Source organism: Pongo pygmaeus, chromosome 6 (assembly GCF_028885625.2).
Source record: "Pongo pygmaeus isolate AG05252 chromosome 6, NHGRI_mPonPyg2-v2.0_pri, whole genome shotgun sequence".
Lineage (NCBI taxonomy): Eukaryota > Metazoa > Chordata > Mammalia > Primates > Hominidae > Pongo > Pongo pygmaeus.
In genome coordinates, this window is record NC_072379.2 from 44,443,934 (window position 1) to 44,462,721 (window position 18,788).

Consider the following 18,788-nt stretch of genomic DNA (forward strand, 5'->3'; position numbering starts at 1 on the left):
AGGATTATGGTGTTAGTAACAATGGAATATGGTGATGTGCAAAGATTTGAAGCAAATATTATTGATAGGGTGGTAGGTGAAGATTACTTGTGTTTTTTTTTGAGCTCATTTTATGTTTAAATGCCTTTTAGGGTCTTTTTTCCAGTCTCAGTTTAATGTTTCATAAGATGATGCTCTGCTAAATGCTTTACAAAATCAACCTGCTCATGTTGGCTCATTTCTGATCAGTGGTGTCAGATTTGGTTGAACAATTGGGGCTAATTTTCTGAGGATCCCAGAACTGAATGACACTTGTGAGGCTGTAAGCCTGTAATCCACTGAGAAGTTATAAAGAGATGTTACTAGAATTCTTCCTCAGAGTAATATTCCAAAATTGGAATGCCAAGCCAGGTAGAAGCAAAGTTTTCTCCTTGAAATGGATTTGTAAAAGCCAAACTTTTTTTTTCTATATGCGATGACTATTTGATTATTGCAATATTTGTTTGTTGTTTTTCTAGGAAAGATCCAGCAAGAAAGAAACCTTGAAGCTTTCTTTATAATTTAACATTTTTTACCGTATTTTATGACAATTATCATGTACAAGTTAATACATGCTCATTTTAATAAATCATGAAGCCGGTCGGGCGCGGTGGCTCATGCCTGTAATCCCAGCACTTTGGGAGGTCGAGGTGGGCGGATCGCGAGCTCAGGAGATCGAGACCATCCTGGCTAACATGGTGAAACCCCGTCTCTACTAAAAATACAAAAAATTAGCTGGGCGTGGTGGTGGACGCCTGTAGTCCCAGCTACTCGGGAGGCTGAGGCAGGAGAATGGCGTGAACCCAGGAGGCAGAGCTTGCAGTGAGCAGAGATTGAACCACTGCATTCCAGCCTGGGCGACAGAGCACGCCTCCGTCTCAAAAATCAATCAATCAATCAATCAATCAATCAATCAATAAATCATGAAGCCCTGAAGACCCTGGAATGGAAAGCCACAGTGGTCCATCCTTCCTTCTCTAACCCTAGTCCCAGGGGCACTTGTCACTGTTTTTTTTTAGTTCTTTTGGTAAACAATCATTACAACTCTAGAACGTGCTTATATTTTTATATCCTGACATATCAACTCTAGATATTTCTTATGCAATATATTACTTTGCAATGAGAAAGTTAATCTTTAATTTTTAATACTCTGCCCTCTTCTTTCAATATTGATATTATATTATTACTTGTCTATTGGGTGCTTTTATAACTTTAAAGAGTGTTGTAAGCTTCTCTTTCTTTTCCTCATCAGCTTTTCATAGCAAAACGAGCAGGATATTAGGTGCCCTCTGCCATCCACATCTCATCTTCTGGAGCCAGCTTTTCTATTATAGTGTCAAGGTTGTTAATATGTTTGTGGTGTCTTACTATCATAACCACATCTGCTATGTTTTTGTCCATAGATTGATTTTTAAAGTTGAAGATCTAGAAAGCATCTACAGCATTATGGTTGTGGAAATTCTCTGTGTTGAACCACTAGAATGTTAAGATCATACCTAACCTTCTGTGTTAGTCCAGTGTTCTAAATTCTTAAATCACCCAATGGCGATGAGTCTAGCATTAAGAACAAGTGCTTTGTCTACACTTACTCTTTAATTGCTTTCCTATCATATTGCTTTTTGGTAGTTGATTTAGTTTTTTCCCTATTATTTGTCTTTACAATAGTCTTATATCCCCCAACTCCCCAACCTCCCAACCATGTCTTTTACACTTAAGAGAAAGCTCCCTTCTTTCCTGGCCACTTCATTCTCCTGAGAAGTCTGAACCAGGAATCTCTAGACATCCCTTTGTGATCTTCTGGATTGGAACCACTGTTTCCTAGGTCTTACGACTTCAACTTTACCATTTCTAATTTACTCCTTTATTTTATTGGAATACATCAAGTAACTTCCCAACAACAGTGGAGGCAGAATTTCTGAGTCTTTGCATCTGTGAAATTCTCTTTATTCTGCCCTTGCTCTTTCCTGATGGTGTAGTTAGAATTCTAACTTAAAAGGCTTCCCCACAAGATCTTTTAAGTCATCACTGCATTTTCTATTACCATCCAAAGTTGTAGATGAGAAGTCTGATGTCTCTTTGATTTGTATTCCTTTGTAGATGGCTTATTTTTTTCCTTCCAGGAAACTTTTGGGATCTTTTTATCCTTAGTGGTTGGAAGTATGTACCTAGATGTGTTTTAATTTAATTTTTATTTTCATTAATTCTGCCCATCCCTTCGTGGACCATTTGAATCTGAAGATTCGTTCTTTATCTCTATGGATGATTTCTATTCTATCTTTAATAATTTCATCTGCTGTGTTTTCTCTGTTCTTTCTTCCCAAAATTCTATATAGTTGACTGTTAGACCTCCTAGGTTACTTCTGTGTGTCTCTTCTCTTTTCTCTGATATCCTGTATGTCTTTGCTTTTGGTTCTGTGCTCTGGGAAATTTCCTTGACTTCATTTTTCATTGCTCCACATGATTTTTAACTTTTTGCAGTCATGATCTTAATTTCTAAGAACTTTAAGAAATCTTTTATTGAAACTTCTTAACATCTTGTTCTTGCCTTTTGTATGTAATGCTTTCTAAAACATTCTAAAAGTTTCTTCCAAGGTTAGTTTTTCTTGTTGATATTGGTCATTCTCATTCCTGTCCTTTTTTCTCCTCATAGACTTAGTGATCCTTGGGTGTCATTCCCCAAAACCGTGGAGAAGGATAGCTGGCCTAGTGTTGTTCTGCTTGGCATATGGAAACTTGGATGGATGGATGGAGCATCCTGACCACATGTATCAGTTGGCAGGATTTCCTTTAGGGAAATAGGGTGGAGCCTCTCCACATGCCAGAACGAAGAGGGCTTGATCCTGGGGAGCTATAATAACTGGTATGGCTTGGGTACCAATAAGGATGTCACACCAACTTGCTGGGACCAACACTAGAAGTTAGAGCTGGTGTGACTCTTGTGGTGAGTGCATTTGCGTGATATACCTAGGTGGAAACAGGGCTTCAAAATCCACGCTGAAGCCTTCGCTTTCAGGACAGTTCATTCTATTTTTTGAAGAAGAGTCATAAAATTTTTATCTGGGGAAATGCCAGCTACCTGTGCTCATGTGCTGTGGGCAGGAGACAGGCCACCTGACTGTCGCGGGTTTGTCCGGTAAAAGATCTGCCCAGCCCAGGGCTTTTTTATTTTTATTTTTTTAGATGGAGTCTCTCTCTGTCGCCCAGGCTGGAGTACAGTGGCGTAATCTTGGCTTACTGCAGGCTCCGCCTCCTGGGTTCAAGCAATTCTCTGCCTCAGCCTCCCGAGTGGCTGGGATTACAGGCGCCTGCCACCACACCCAGCCAATTTTTTTGTATTTTTAGTAGAGACGGAGTTTCACCATCTTGACCAGGCTGGTCTTGAACTCCTGACCTCGTGATCCACCCGCCTCAGCCTCCCAAAGTGCTGGGATTACAGGCGTGAGCCACCGCGCCCAACCCAGCCCATGGCTTCTTAGGTGAACTAGCTGCCACCTGTTTCTTTGCCCTCTTGAAGAATATTTCAGGTTGCTGCTTCTCTACGCGTCATATCCACCTGTAATTCCAGTCTTACCCACTTTGCGTCTTGCAGAAATGGGTTGAAATTTTTTATCTTAATTTTATGTATTTCATTGACTGTGTTAAGAGTTTCAGCCATAGAACCAGACTGCCTCAGTTCGAATCCTAATTCTGCCACTTCTAACAATGTGATTATGGGCAAATTACTTAGCCTTTCTGAGCCCCCATTTTCTCATCTATACAGTGGGGCCCGGAGTAGCTCTGACCTCATGGGTTCATTTTGAGGATTGAATTGCTTAATATAAATAAAGTTCTTAGAAGTGCCTAGCACAGAGTAAGGGCTTGGTAAATTTTATTCGTTGGTAGTGTTACTTTATCATTACTACAAAACTTACTTCCAGTTTTTCATTTCACAGAGGTCTTTAGAGGGACAGGCGAGAAATATGTTTGCCCAGCTTGCTATCCTGAACTGGAAATGATAGATTAAATATGTTGCATTTCTGCTACACTGCAATAGTGTCAGTTAAACTTAGGACCCAGGCCCACCTCTGCCACCTTCTGGCAGTGTGATCTTGAGCAAGCTCTTAGATACTGGACTGGCTTCCTCATCTCTAAAATGGGAGTGGAAATGGCAGCTGCACAGGGTGATAACAAGAATTAAGTGAGATAATTTGTTAAAACCCATTGACTTCCATTTCTACCCTCACCTCTCTGATGCCTTGGTTCTCACCCTAAAAAAAAATACTGACATACCAAGGATGGCTCATGGGCTGTCTGACTGACAGTTTTTCCCTCTGCACATTTAAGATCTCTTCTGATACTGCTGAATCCTTCTTTATAACTTTCTTTTAGTTTTTAAGATGTATTTTATTCTCCTTATGATTTTACAAATTTGAGAAGCCTGAAAATAAATGAATTTAATTCTAAACTTCTACCTAGATAAAAACTAGGCAAGTATCATATTTTGTAGAATTACTTACAAAGATTAAAGAGGCAGCTTTCCAAAGACAGCGATCCAAAAGCCAAAAAGTCTTTTGAAAATCTTAACTTCTTGCTACTGGAAGAGCTAGTCTTTCATTTCCTGAGAAAAATGTCACTTTGTTTATTTTTCTTTAACCAAATGGATTAAAAACAGTAACAACAATATCCAACTGGTAGTATTCAATAGAAATACATGATAGATTGATAGAAATTTAAATCAAATAATTGAATTCTGGCTAATACCATAGCAGACAATTAAAGTGGGTGATGTTGTCAAACTGTGTCTTAAATTGAGTGCTACCTTATTACAGACTGGCTACTCAGGTAAGTTTTTCTCCTAACATCTTCCTATATATGTGTGCTTTATTTGATTTTATTTTTTTATTGTATATTAAGTCTATTTGAAGATACTTGATTGGCACCCTGTTTTAAATTTGTTTCCTTCTTTTTTTCTTTTTCTTTTTCTTTTCTTTTTTTTTTTTTTTTTTGAGTCAGGGTCTTGCTCTGTTGCCCAGGCTGGAGTGTGGTGGCACGATCATGGCTCACTGCAACTTCTGCCTCCTGCCTCCTGGGTTCAAGCAATCCTCCTGCCTCAGCCTCCTGAGTAGCTGGGACCACAGGCATGCGCCACCACATCTGGCTAATAATTTTGTATTTTTTTATAGAGATAGAGTTTTGCCATGTTGCCCAGGCTGGTCTCTAACCCCTGAGCTCAAGCCATCTGCTGCCTTGGCCTCCCAAAGTGCTGGGATTACAGGCGACAGCCACTGCGCCAGGCCCTACATTTGTTTCTTAACATGGTTCATTTTAATGCCTACTGCATTGTTTAAAAATCATGAACTTGGAGAAATAAAAATACGCTATAAAACTTAGGTTGCTTTAAAATTGGAAAAGTTATTTTCAGTCTGTCCCAAACACTACTGGAGTTTAAAGATTTTAAGTTGGCACTGTATTGAAATAGGCTATTCCCTCATAGAAACTGGCCCTGTCTAAGAAATGGGCATAGTGAATCATGGGGATTCATGTGTGCTGTTTAAAGGCACCACAGTCTGCAAACAGTTTTGCAAGTCAGATCTCATTGAGAAGAGGGAAGTGGGTAGATTTATGAGCTTCAAATACATGCTGCCCACCTCACATGAAGTACATGTCAGTGTGTTTCTTTTTCAAATCATGCATCTCTGAAAAATGTGTAAGGGGCTGTGGTGTCAGAGAAAAACATCTTTATCCCAGCTTGGACAGAAGAGCATGAGGCAGTTTGTCTACTGCAAGCCGGGGATCAGCTCTGAGGTCCGCGTACTGCTGGGCCTCTCTGGCCGAAGTTAAAAAGGCTTGTTACCAGAAGGAGTGCCTGCAATCAAGAGCTATGTCAGAAGTGGGAAGATAGGCTGTCAATCAGAGAACAAGACCGTGTGGTTGAAAGCTGGTGAAAAATTGAAAGCTAAAAAAATCCAAACTGAAAGAGCTGGAATAGCCCCAGAGTTGAGGAGGCCATACCGAGTGTGGGAGTGTAAAGTGTAGATGGTTCAGGGGCTGGCTGTGGACTGACCCTCGTCATTGGGTTTTTCTCTGGGGTCCTCACTCTTTTGGGCTGGAGACAGCCGTGTAATCCAGAAACAAGAAGGCCACAGCTTCCCAGCCCTTTAGGCTGACCCTCTTCTAATACGTGGGTTTTGGAACCCAGACCAAAGCCCAGACTAGAAGAATGTTGTCATGGTAGCTATAGAATTGCTGGTCTATGTCAAGTGAGGTGTATACTTTTCTGAAAATTTTAAATACTGTGCAGGTAAAACACAAGACCATGATATAAGATAGGGTGGTTATGTGACTTCCTGCAGGATATATCATATGGCTGATTTTGGTTTCCTTTACTCATTGCTTACCAGGAAACTCAGATTTAAAGTTGCTGCTTAGTTATTCCAACTCTATTGGATTGCGGCCTGCATATTCTCTCTTAACTTTCTCTAGGTCTTGATCATCTAAACTGTTCTCTGATCAGATTTTTCTTTAGTTAGCATTTTCTACCTTGTGAATTCTTGTATGCTGGCTGAAATCTTTAATGAAATGAGGCAAAGTATTAAAATCATACCACTCTAGATCACTTGCTGAGGCGTGTTACAATTTCACTCAGTATGAGAAATAGTCACATAGGTGAGCGTTGTTAAAGCAATGTGTGCAGACAGACTTGTGTGACAGCATAAGTGGATGTCGAGAAGTCTTGTGTTGAATGAATTTGATCACAGCAGTTTTCCTTCCCCTCAAATGTCAGAACTTTTCAGAGAAACACAGGCACTACCCTTTCTTCTGGTATGATTTGGAAAAGTCAGATACCTCTAGCCTCTTAGAAAGGTCTCAGAGGGAACTATTTTACCATTCAGGTTTCAAACTTTTCTCACCTGCAGTATATGTGTGTTTTAAATATTTTTCTCTCTCATTTTTTAAAAAAAATTCCTTTTAAGTTGAACCAGGTTTAAGGACATTTGTGTGCTGCTATTTTTTCAAGCCCCAATGTGCAGTGATTTTGTAAGCATGTTTTAATATTTCAGTATTTATATTTGTATTCCTCCTGTGAAAATATGTGATTTTATTAATCGAGTTCTGTATGATCATTCCTTGTGTTTTTGAGTTATCTCAGACGTGCAGCTTTCCTATCTTGGCGCCCAGCTCCATCGAACCCCATTGTACAGCGTTTGCACGTAAATGCTGTATATAGTTATACCCTCAAAAATAAGAGGCTTGTCTCCTGAGGACAGCTCCGTATTATGGGCAGAGTATAATCCTGAACATTGTTTTTCTTTGCTCTCAAATGACTGGGGACAGTGAGTCAGGAGTGAGAACTCCCTTTGTTTCATGTCTTGTGCATGGCAGGGGAAGAATGTCGCAGGGCAGAAAATGAAGAAAGACATAAAAGGATCTCAGCTCAAGGAGGTCAGATCCATCAGAGGCTTAGCGTTGCCTTCAAAGATGCCTGGGACAGGTGGCAGTTCAAGACAATCACAGTAGCGGTGTCCGCTGGAGCCGAGATAAGGGATTGCCGTGGAAGCCTGCTATCTGCTGCCCGTTTGCTTTGATGTAACTCTGCTAGCAAGACTTGGGGGAGCAGATGACTGCCTTCCTCCGTGGTCTGCTGCTGTTGTTCAGCCTTTTAAGGTCTCATTACAGTGCTGCTTGAGGATTAATCCTCTTTAAGGTTTACATGAGATGGTTTTGTCCAAGGGCCCAGACAGGGACCTTGGCGCCACCTGTACAAGGCACCATGGCAGCCTTTTTTTCCCCCTTACCTCTCCAAGTTGTTGGTACTTAAAAATACTTGTTAGCGTGAGAACTGTAAGCATGCAGCACCCTTTGCTGACTCTTGTTGTGTTTTTGCTATTGTGCGAGCAATACCATTAGCACTAAATTGTCAGCTTCCACTTCCTCACTCTATTCTCTGTCAACTCTGTCCCTTTTTTGAAAGAAAATCTGCCATAGCTTGGCTATAGAAGGGATTGTTGAATTTTTTTGACCCATTGTCTTTATGAAATATCTATCGGCATAACTTACATCTACTTGGAACACTTCATCTTAAAAATATATTCTTTGAGCAAGCAAATCAAACCGCTAGATTTTATTAGACTTGCTATTTTAAATACCATCATTTAGGAAAAGAAAAGTGGCAGATTTTGTTTCTGACTTTTTTCACACACACAGCAGCACCAATGGCAACAACTAAAGCAAAAACCATCTCTTAAGTCTCAGAAATAAACTTTGTCCCAACACTTTGAATTTTTAGTTGAACAAAGCATTTCACTGTCATTTAAAATCTCTCAAGTGGCACTTGAAGGCAAGCAAGTCGGGAACTTTGAGACCAGTATTTGAATTTGGTTCCATGATACTGTACTTGGCTTTCCATACTTGGTTGGGAACAGAGATGATTCTTAGAATTACTAATAGGATACGGACGCTTTTCATCCCGTGTTCGGTGGTTCAGGGTAACTTTCTGTTGTCAGCAACCAAAAGGTAATTCACATCCAACTGACTGCATTTGCTTAGCTTCTCCGGTGTTGGTTTGGTTCTCTAGGAAGAGGAGCACTTAGAAATAAAACGAGTACCGTAACTGGTACACACTTCCACAATAAGTGTCGTCCACATTTTCTGCAGGTCAGACTCTTTCCAAATTTGAAGTAATCTTTAAAATAACAGCAGAAGCAAGCTAAGCTCCTGCAGTCAGTTTAGTGAGGGAAAAAGATATAGTCATATAGGCCAGCTGACATTCTAGAGATAAACATGTGTTTGGCTTTTAAACTTCTGCAAGGGATTGTTTTGTTGTGTGTTTACATTGATTGACAGTTATCAAAAGGAAAATCACCTTTTGAGATGGCCTATTTTAAGGGTAACTCCTCTCCACCCATGAGTGAGTAAATAATGGAAGGCAAGACAAGACAGTGGGGAGAGGCAGCTGCTGTGGGAGAATCGAACAAAGCAGAATGATGACTTGATGGGCATCAGGGGCCTTGCCTCTGAAGGTGACTCTTTAAACTGTAGTAACAGAACCAACCTTGTGGATCTTGGTGTGACCATGTAGCATCTTGGCTTCGTGCCAGACTCCTGAATCGGAATTCCTGAGAACTGGATCTTAGATTCTGTGTTTTTAACAAGTTTTTAAACAATAAAGTGTGAGAACCACTGCTTTTAAAGGTCAGATGTCAATCTCAATTTCTTCAAGTTCTCAGTTGGTAAGCACTTACATTTTCCATCTTAAAAAGATCCTGTACATTTGCACAGCTGGTTGTGGCACATCAGACCATTCTTTGAATTACACTTTACTTTTGGTAATTACTTAAAAATAAAATTGAATATTTATGATGACATCAATTTAGTACTTTCCCCAATAAGTAAAGATTGAATACCAGTTATTTTATGCTATGGAGAATTTTTATTTATTTCTCAAGTGTTGTGCCTAAACTGAATTAACAACAAGAAGTAAGGATAATTTGTATAATTATGTTTTTGTATCTCTGAATTTCCTTTTAGGAAATAGAAATATATACACCCTTGTATGCATTTTAATGCATATGTATTTTGGTGTGTACTGTCAACAAAAATATAGACTTTACTAAATATGAAACTGCTATAATTTGCTAGAAAAACCACCAAGTTTGTGAATTAGTTTTCTATCATTACTCTTTGGTCAAGACCCTGCATGTGTTTTAAAGGAAGGTCTTATTGCTGAGATTAGCAGATTCAGGATGTAGAAATGTTGGTTGAGTGTAATTCTCTCTCCAGAAATGTGCAAATAGAGTTACTAATTACTTGTGAAAAAAGTGTTGGCCTGGTCTGTCCAATTGTCCCATCAAAGTGGAAGATGTTAATTTAAGGGACGAGTAACGCATACTTCAGACATACACATTTGAAATAAATATTGATAATGGACTTGCCAATTGATTTTACCAATATGAATGCTAATATTTTGTTAGCACTTGGGATAACCATAAGAAAACAGTAGAGGTGTAGAATATAATAAAAAGTTTGAAGTAGTACAAGTTTTGTAATTAATATTCAGATTTATCCTTTTGGACAGTTTGATCGTAAGGTCTAAAAGACACTTTTGCATGTTCTAGTAAAAATATTCTACATTCGATAACTTTTCACCCTGTTCAGGCTCTAGGAAAATCTGATTATCAGAAAGCTAGGTGTCTTTTCTGATTCAGCATTTGGTACAGAGGGGATTACTACAGCTGGTTTTCCTTATTCAGTTTTACGAGCTGATTATCTTTTAGACTATACTTGACTTGCGCATGCTTTTAATAAAGAAAAGATAGGTGCTGGTGACTTGGTTTCTTGGAGGAAAATCAGATGTGATTTTGGAATTAGAAAGGACAGGATTCTAGTCTCAGCCCTTTGATGGCTGACTTGTGTAAGTCACTTAACCCCTCAGCTTCCTTCCTGACACCAAGTACCTGCTTCAGATGATTGTATGAGGGTCGAGCATCTGGATCCAGACATTGACATCCTATATGCACTTGGTCATGAGAGCCCGTATTGGTATGAAGCTCTTCTCTCTCTTAAGTGATTGAAGTTTGAATACCTGAGGCACAGAACAATCTAGTTTCCTGTTGTAACAGTATCACTTCTGGCCAATTTGTGGTTATACATACAGACCTCATGGTTCTTCTCTAATAAAAATCATAAAAAATCTGATTTTATGTGATCAGGAGGTGAGGGTTTTATAACTGGAAAGACTGTGTGAAAGCCAGGACTTTTTCAATAAAATACATATATATATATAATATAAAATATATACAATATATAACATATATTAATATATATAAGCATGCTGTCTGATTTCCTGGTCTGGCTTATTTTTATCAAATAGCATTTTTCATTTTAATATTCCTCTAGGATCTCTAATTCATTTGTCTTCATGTCACAGACATTGGGAGATAACTTGATTGCATGTTCTCTGATTTAAAGTTACAGGTGCGGAAGCCTGGGAGGTACTGGCCTTCAAGCCAAGGGGAGAGGGGATTGGCTGCCATCTCTGTTGCCAGTCTCAGAAACCTTCCACTTGTTGTGGCTACTTGGTACCTTTTAATTTTAAGATCTGGGGCTTACTTATTACCAATGCTGAACTTAAGATAACCAGAGTTGCTGTGCTGAGGGACAGAGAAGCACACACTAGCTTCTGTTACTGCTCTCTGGTTTTATTCTGATTTAAAACAATAGCAGCTGGTATTCAATGGGTGCCTACTGCTTAGGTGGGTGCACTGCTGATGGAGGGAGAGGAAGTGGGGACGTGAGGATCCTGCATTTCTAAGAAGAGCAAACATACAAACTGGAAGCTGTCACTCCCCAGCTTGGTGCACCCATCCAGATCCTTAAGGGACATCAGATGGAAGGAAAAGTAGGCAAAGACCAATGTGGAAGAGAGGGCAGGGGCTTGGGAATTCTACATGGAGATAATGTTGTCAGCCATATATTTAAGCAGGTTGCAATTAACATTTGTTGACTAAAATAACATACATTGGTATTTCGTTTCTGTTATTTGCTATTTTGGGGGCGGGGGCAGTAGGTACCGCTTACCTTCACTGCACCAAACTTTTGCTTATTTGCTTTCTAGACCAGCATTTATCAACGTGTGGTCCCAGGACACGCAGCGTCTGCATCCCCAGGGAACTTGTTAGAAATGGCACTTCTTGTGCACCTCCTCTGTCTTACTGAATCAGAAACTCTTGGGCTGGGACCCAGCAATCTGTGTTAACAAGCTCTTTAGGCAAAGCTGATGCATCTAAAGTTTGAGACCGTTGTGTTAAGGAGTATTACATAGAACAATTTGGGTCTGTCATTAAAAGGGGAACACTGAGGCAGGTGGGGAGGTGTGATCCAAGTCGAAGAGGGAAGGAGAGTCATCTGTCTGGTTTCTTCTGACCTTTTGTCATTGGCAAATTAAAACCCAAAGTAGCTGATGGCACAGGAATTTAGATGCAGGAGCCAGTGAACATAATATCTCTTTTTGGTGGTGGTTTGTTTAAGCCACTCTCTTATTAAGCTGTAACTTTCTGAGCCTGTCATTTTATATCCCGTGAACATGTGCCTATTTAGCACTCAGGTTTGCAGGCTGCAGTCCAAGAATAATAACAGAAATTCTATGGGAGAAAATGGTAATTGTTGATCCCCAAATACTGGATTCATGGAAACTTATGAATGTAGAAAAAAAGTTAAGCTTTGCAAGATTAAATCAGAACAGCGTATCTGGAGCCATGTTCATGCACCAATTCCAAGTTAAGTAAGAAGCAATAGCCATTCAGAGTATATGTCTAGTTTCAGCTTCTTCCTTATATTCTTTGAAATACTGTTTTGCCCCCTTAATTTAAAGAAATGAAAAGAGCCAAGTACTTTATTCCTCTCTACAAGACATCAAGGAGAGGGGGTAATAAACAGTACCTCGCCGATGCATTTTAATAAATACTGGTTTACTGCATCCCACAACGGAAAGCAAATACATGCAATTACTTGCAAATTTCTTCAGTGTTTGTACTTATAAATCTCTGCCTAAACCTTCCCAGCTGGGAGTTCAGTTAGTCTTTCTGCTGTGGAACCAGGGCTTTGTTCTCCTGTTCAACCTCGGCACAAGCTGGAATAATTCAGAAACGTATTAGAGAGATTGCTGCTCCCAAAAGGCATAAGGAAATAACCTTCACTCCCGGCCTTAGGGAAATCAGCCCAATCAGAGTTCAGGCGGATTTCTCGATTAAACAAAGAACTAACTGTGCACAAATTGCACCTTAACAATTTGTAAGGTGTCCACCTTAGAAATGTCTTGCAGATGGAAAGCTGATATTTTTTGATCAGGGCAGTGGGGCTGCTAAAGTCAAAATGTCGCCAGCATTTTCCTACCACTCCACACAATTAGCATCCCCCCCAAATTAAATTTAAAGTTGCATCCATAAGCAGCCCTCAGCCTCGAGACCCATGGCACAGGGTTGTCAAATACAGATGGAGACAACTCCCTCTGTAAGTGCGAGGGTCCAGGACATGTGTGCGTGTGTCTGTGAGTTTGTGTGGATGACTCAATTCATCTGGAACACATCCCCGGGAGCTTTGGGCTGTCAAGTTTTATTTCAGCAAATTTCACACTGGGAACCAAAAACGGGGTAGAAAGTTATTGCACTTGATGTTGTTGTGACTTTCCTTGCTTCTAGTCAAATTATTCAGAAATCAAAGTCAGGCCCCTGTGTCACTGTGGAACGTTGTTTAGAATGGACCTTTTAGGAGGGATTTAGTAGATTTCTGCTGATTGTTAAGAGATGCTCCTGCCAAACCGTCACCCTCGTGGCATTTTTAGAAAAGTGACCATATTTTTCTATAGGAAATCTGGGAATATTTTAAGTTATGTCAGTTCTCTATCTGTTCTGCTTGAGGTTCTTTTGCTCTTTAAGGCAGGGAAGGGACCCAGCTGATATAACAAGCAGGTGCTCCTAAGCCTTAATGCCCAGGGTAAGAACCTCCCAAACCCCAGCACTTACTTTAAGAAGAGAGTGTACATTACAGCTGGTCTTGGTCACGTCATTCTGGCCTGAATTTGACAGTTTCACATTCTTAGTGTAGCAGAACAATCAAGGGTGCTGGGAAGGATGGTTTGGGATGGTTAAGAGCAAACAGAAACTGTAGCCCCCTGGGCCCCACAGAAACTCTGAGATTCCCCACGTGATTCAAAAACCAGTCGAAGAAAAACACTGAAAATTGCTTTCCTCACATGTTCTTTTTGGTTTTCTTGTTTTGCTTACATAGAAATATGGACATAGGACACATTCATTGACAAGATCTCTTTTTCTAATAGAAGTCGGAATGAAAGAATACAGTGTGGGAGTCAGAGGCCTTAGCTTCCCTTGTTGGTGTGCTCTGTCCTGTCCCTCCTTCCCTTGGCTGAGCCTTGTCACTTGCAGGTGAGGGAAGCTCCTATCAGCCCTGCCTGCCTCCTACAGCCCTGGCTGCCTCCAAGGCCACAGGAGGCTTATATGAGAGAGTGGTTGAAGGAGCCTTGCTGAACTGTGAAAGGGTCACGCAAATGGTGTTCTTCCCTTCAGAGTTTTGGGTTTCACAATGCTGAGTTTGTCGTTTCTATTTCAAAACAATGATTTGTTGGGTTTTGACCCATAGCTATCCCACGTACATTAGGAGCTCTTAAACAGTGGTGACAGCCTGTCTTTCTATGCTTACTGTGTCAAATGAGCCAGTTAAGCTGATGAGAACTTAAACTTGGAAATCAGAAGGCCACTGGGCCCCCTGGCTGCAGCGGAAGTGGTGTACTGTCAAGGTGTCAAGATGGTCACGTCATTCTGGCCTGAATTTGACAGCTTCACATTCTTAGTGAAGCAGAACAATCAAGGGTGCTGGCAAGGATGGTTTGGGATGGTTAAGAGCGAAAAGAAACTATGGCCCCCTGGGCCCCACAGAAACTCTGAGATTCCCCACGTCAATCAAAAACCAGTCTAAGAAAAACACTGAAAATTGGGGGCTAGGAGTCTCTAGCTGCTGTGTGTTGGACTTGGTGTGATTAGAAGGCCCATTTTGAGTCATGGCCCTGCCACTTTCTAGCTCTTCATTTTCTCTAAACTTTGTATCCATCACCTGAAAATTGAGGATAAGTATATTGGCTTTTCAGACCTGCTGTGAAGAATTCAGTGAGAAAGGAAATAAAAACTGCTTAGTCCATAGTTAGGACTCTGAACTCAATGCTGCCATCAATGGAAACTATTTGGGACTTAACATATACATTAAGAAACTAAAAAATAATGGAAAGGCGAAAAAGCCCTTGAGTGTATTTCATTAAGATGATTAAGCTTTAAAGGGGGTGAGAATATTTGCAAACGCGAAGTTGGTATTTTGAGCCTCCATTAAAAAGAAAAAAATCCCTGTGTGAAAGGCAAATTCATCTTATCTTTTCCTGTTATGTGTTTGAGAGGGCCTTCTGACAGCTTTGGCCCATCAAGTATATTCTGATAACTGCACTTGCAGTGTTAGATAATGAACTTTACCGTCAGAGTGGACATTTAATTAACTATGGTGCCGTCCTTCCATGGAGACAGCGGCAGCTACTCAAGGGCCAGCATCACCCTGACCACGGAATCCGCAGTGGTATGTAGGGCGGGAAAGCCCCGAGCTGGGTTTTCTTTCAAAATGGCATTTAAATGTACACCAGATCCACATTTATCACTTTGATCTAAACTCTACTGTAAATGAACATGTATGGCCTCTGAGATCATACACTTTGCTAGAAGGAGGTTCATGTGCTGGCAGCTCCTGCCTGAAACATCATTTGTTCCATTCCCCCAGCAAAAGCAGGCATCTAACAAGTCAAAACTATTTTCACTAACGAGTCCTGGCCTCTTTTAAAGCCGGAGTTCTCAATGTCTTCTCTCCTGCACCCATTTCATTGAGTCAGAATTGCACCCATCAGATGGGAAAGCTTCCCCATTAGGAATGCTCAGTCGTTGGTCATTTTTCTTAAAACTGAGTCATGGCAATGAGTGTCTAAGTGACTTGTCATTCTCAAAACTGTTCCTAAAAGGCATCTGGTCCTTGATACTGCAACATATAAAACTACCTGTCAGACAGGTGACAGCCTTATAAATAAAGGACCAGAGCCATGTAAGGGTGCACCTAGGTGGTGCTAATGAAAACGTTGCTCAAAAAGGCATCCATGAATCCAGAGCCCTGGCCTTTTTGCTGGTGTCATTTCCTTCTCCTTCCCCTACCGCTTGCTTTTCTTCTCTCTCCTCCCTCCTGTCCTTCTGACCAGTCTATTGAGTGAAATCTCAGCATCGCATGTTCCTTGACATAGTAATTTTTGAAAGCCAACCCAAAAGTTAGAATTAGTTTAAAGAACTGGGACTCCCACAAAATAGGGAATTCTGCCGTAGGTTGAGGATTGACCTACAATTTAAAGTGTACACCAGCATGTTGTAGCCTTGGCCCTATCCCCGGAGGAAAGACACTGTTTAGTTCACAAGTGATATCTGTGTATGGCTGAACATTGGTAAAGGGAAGATGTAGATAACTTTGCAGACTTCTGAGAATTGCCTTAAGTAGCTGAGAGGGAAGGAACTTGAAAAGGACACCCTCGGTCTTATGAGACCATGGACTTACCTCTTATTAAATTATGGCATGTTAAAAGTGGTGGAGCTTTAGCTGTCTGTGTTTATGGATTCTATTAGTGTTTTGATACATTTTGTGTTAATATTCCTGAAAACATACAGCAAGATGACCTCTGTAACTGAGGCAAACCTAATTTGATTTGGAGAATGCTTTGGCCAACTCCGGTAACCAATGCTGTGCCTCCTGCATTGAGGTGGTCGTCCGGCAATTTTTAAGTTGTTCATATAATAAAAACAAATGGATAGATTTTATGAATGGGTTGAAAACAGATCCCCACATATTTAGAAAGGAGATGGAAAGCTTTAATTCTTTTTTTTTTTCTTTTTGCAGATCTAAAACTTGGACCTGATCCTCTGGGTATTAATGAAGCTTTTCAGTTTATTTAGTTTATTCACCCAGTTTCAAGGGGCCAAAATTTCTTAGGATAAGTGTTGTTTATGGGTTGAGCATCCTGCTTCTCCCCTCTGTTTCCTGGGTGAATTTTACCCAGCATCCACATTTCATCACATAAATTAAACCACATCAGCTCGTGTGCTGCTGTTCAAAATGCAGAGGTTTTTAACTCAGCACTTAAATGGGGGAACTGTACCTGAAGGCGGGTCCCGTAAAACTGCTCTTCTCCGTGTTTGAATTTGAATTTTTCACACATGTGACATGTTTGGGACCTGGTGGCTTCTGTCAAGATAGGTCTTGCAGAAATGTATGTCTCATGAAAAGGGTTTGTTGGTGTTTCCACTTTGTTGCTTGGAAAGGGTTTCTGTCTGGTCTTGGTGTTGCCCAGGCTGCTCTGTGAGCTGATGATGCCCTCCCTGTTCATTTGAGGTACTTTCTTCCTCAGGACTTCTGAGGGAAAACCCAAGACAGCCCACAACAATCTCTATTTTGGTCTTATTTTTAATATAGCCGTGGGTAGTATGACAGTTGTTAGCATTTGCCACCAACCCCAAATTATATAATGTGCTATGAAAATAAAAATCTCTATGCCAACTCCTTCCCACTCTCAGAGGGGATAAGAAATCACGGAGAGCATAAAACTGACTGTGCATACCTGTGACCACCTTAAAATAACCTCACTCTCAAAAGAAATTTTGTTTCTCTTTCGCAAGCAACTAACTGCCCCACTATGTCCCTGCTGTGTGCAAGTTTGGCTCTTTGGGAGGCAAAAACTCTTACTTGTAGGGAAATGGGTGTAGGACCTCGGTGTTATAGGGCGCTTAATAGCAGCCTGGGGGCCTGACAGAGTTAATGTAACATCCACATCACCTGAGCTATCAGGAGTTTGGTAGAAAATAAGAGATGAATTATATTGGCTTCCATTCAGAGAACTGAAAATCTGGGGTAATTTGAAGTTTCCGAAAATGTCGGAAAATGGGCTGGGCACAGTGGCTCACACCTGTAATCTCAGCACTTTGGGAGGCTGAGGTGGGCAGGTCACTTGAGGTCAGGAGTTCGAGACCAGCCTGGCCAATATGGTGAAACCCTGTCTCTACTAAAAATACAAAAACTGGCCGGGCATGGTGGCAGGGCGCCTGTAGTCCCAGCTACTCAGGAGGCTGAGGCAGGAGAATCGCTTGAACCTGGGATGTGGAAGTTGCAGTGAGCCGAGATCACACCACTGCACTCCAGCCTGGGAGACAGAGTGAGACTCCATCTCAAAAAAAAAAAAAGTAGGAAAATTATTTGGGGCCAACACAAAAAAAAAGGTTTACATTTTTGTCTCCTACCCCTTTTTTCCCCTTTCTCTCTTCTTATTTCTTCACTATTGCAGATGCTCTGTTATTTTTAAAATTATGCCTCTCCTGGTCTGGTGCGGTGGTTCAAGCCCGTAATCTCAATATTTTGGGAGGCTGAGACAGGCAGATTGCCTGAGGCCAGGAGTTTGAGACCAGCCTGGCTAACGTGGTGAAACCCCCTCTCTACTAAAAATACAAAAATTAGCCGAGCGTGGTGGTGCATGCCTGTAGTCCCAACTACTCAGGAGGCTGAGGCAGGAGAATCGCTTGAACCCGGGAGGCGGAGGTTGCAGTGAGCCGAGATCATGCCACTGCACTCCAGCCTGGGTGACAGAGCAAGACTCCATCTCACAAAACAAACAAACAAACAAACAAAAAACTCTCCCCGACCTGCACACACATACATACCTACACCACTAGATTTCTGGAAGAGTTAATACAGGTGTATTCTGGCAAGGGGCCATGTGACCTTAGGGTTCTTGGAACTTAACAGCACAGTGTGGATGTGTCACTTAGCAGTGACTGAAGGACACATTTCTTTTTCCTAAGCCTCTTTACCGTAATAACCAATTCAATCCTTCACACACACCTGCTATTGAGAAAGCACTTCTGTATTTCTTTTTTTTTTTCCAAGCCAAACTGTACCTAGCTTTATTAAAGATATGTTCCATAAGCAATCATAGTATTTCAGGCAGGACATGGGTAGACAGTCATGAACAGTATACAACAACTTTCAAACTCCCTTCTTCTATGGACTACCAATAATCAGAAAGCCAAGATAAAACCCAATAAGTCTTCATCTGATGCTCTGAACAGGGAAAGTTTAGAGTGAGGGTTGACATTTCGCATTTAGCATGTTGTTTAACAACTTTTCACAAGCCGACCCTGACTTTCAGGAAGTGGAAT

At 40.9% G+C, this 18,788-nt stretch overlaps 1 protein-coding gene across 2 annotated transcripts in view; it reads left to right on the forward strand.

The window, feature by feature from the left end:
* The window catches only part of GLI3 (GLI family zinc finger 3), a 275,484-nt gene that overhangs the window by 104,772 nt on the left and 151,924 nt on the right, over positions 1 to 18,788 (forward strand). The window lies entirely within an intron of this gene.